A 1717-nucleotide genomic window follows, 5' to 3' on the forward strand; every position below is an offset into this window, starting at 1 on the left:
GTGTCAATGCGGGCATGAACCCACTATCGAGCATAAATACTCCCTCTTGGAGTTAAAAGCAAAAACTTGGCCGAGCCTCTACTAGTAACGGAGAGCATGCAAGATCATAAACAACACATATGTAATAACTTGATAATTAACATGACATGGTATTCTCTATCCATCGGATCCCGACAAACACAACATAGAGTATTACAGATAGATGATTTGATCATGTTAGGCAGCTCACAAGATCCAACAATGAAGCACAATGAGGAGAAGACAACCATCTAGCTACTGCTATGGACCCATAGTCCAGGGGTGAACTACTCACTCATCACTCCGGAGGCGACCATGGCGGTGTAGAGTCCTCCGCGAGATGAATCCCCTCTCCGGCAGGGTGCCGGAGGAGATCTCCAGAATCCCCCGAGATGGGATCGGCGGCGGCGGCGTCTCAGTAAGGTTTTCCGTATCGTGGTTTTTCGCATCAGGGGTTTCGCGACGGAGGCTTTAAGTAGGCGAAGAGGCGGCGCAGGAGGGTCGAAAAGGTGGCCACACCATATGGCGGCGCGGCCAGGGCCTGGGCCGCGCCGGCCTATGGTCTGGGGGCCCGTGTGCCCCCTCCGGTCCTTCCCGGGTGTTCCGGATGCTTCCGGTGAAAATAGGAACCCGGGTCTTCGTTTCGTCCAATTCCGAGAATATTTCGTTACTAGGATTTCGAAACCAAAAACAGCAGAAAACAGGAACTGGCACTTCGGCATCTTGTTAATAGGTTAGTTCCAGAAAATGCACGAATATGACATAAAGTGTGCATAAAACATGTAGGTATCATCAATAATATGGCATGGAACATAAGAAATTATCGATACGTCGGAGACGTATCACTAGTGAAGTCACACAACTTAGTATTCTCAACAGTACCCATTTTAGTAGTAGTAAATAAAGCAAACTAAATAAAGTAAATGCAAGTAACTAATTTTTTTGTGTTTTCAATATAGAGAACAAGACAGTAAATAAAGTAAAACTAGCAACTAATTTTATTGTGTTTTGATATAATGCAGCAAACAAAGCAGTAAATAAAATGAAGCAAGACAAAAACAAAGTAAAGAGATTGGAAGTGAAGACTCCCCTTGCAGCGTGTCTTGATCTCCCCGGCAACGGCGCCAGAAAAATGCTTGATGCATGTAGTTGACACGTCCGTTGGGAACCCCAAGAGGAAGGTGTGATGCGCACAGTAGCAAGTTTTCCCTCAGAAAGAAACCAAGGTTTATCGAACCAGGAGGAGCCAAGAAGCACGTTGAAGGTTGTTGGCGGAGGAGTGTAGTGCGGCGCAACACCAGGATTCCGGCGCCAACGTGGAACCTGCACAACACAATCACGGAACTTTGCCCCAACGTAACAGCCGAGGTTGTCAATCTCACCGGCTTGCTGTAAACAAAGGATTAGATGTATAGTGTGGATGATGATAGTTGTTTGCGAAGAACAATAAAGAATAATTGCAGCAGTTTGTATTTCAGATGTAAAGAATAGGACCGGGGTCCACAGTTCACTAGCGGTGTCTCTCCCATAAGATAGCAGATGTTGGGTGAACAAATTACGATTGGGCAATTGACAAATAAAGAAGGCATAACAATGCACATACATATATCATGATGAGTACTATGAGATTTAATCGGGGCATTACGACAAAGTACATAGACCACTATCCAGACATGCATCTATGCCTAAAAAGTCCACC

Source organism: Lolium rigidum, chromosome 7 (assembly GCF_022539505.1).
Source record: "Lolium rigidum isolate FL_2022 chromosome 7, APGP_CSIRO_Lrig_0.1, whole genome shotgun sequence".
In the NCBI taxonomy this organism is placed as follows: Eukaryota; Viridiplantae; Streptophyta; class Magnoliopsida; order Poales; family Poaceae; genus Lolium; species Lolium rigidum.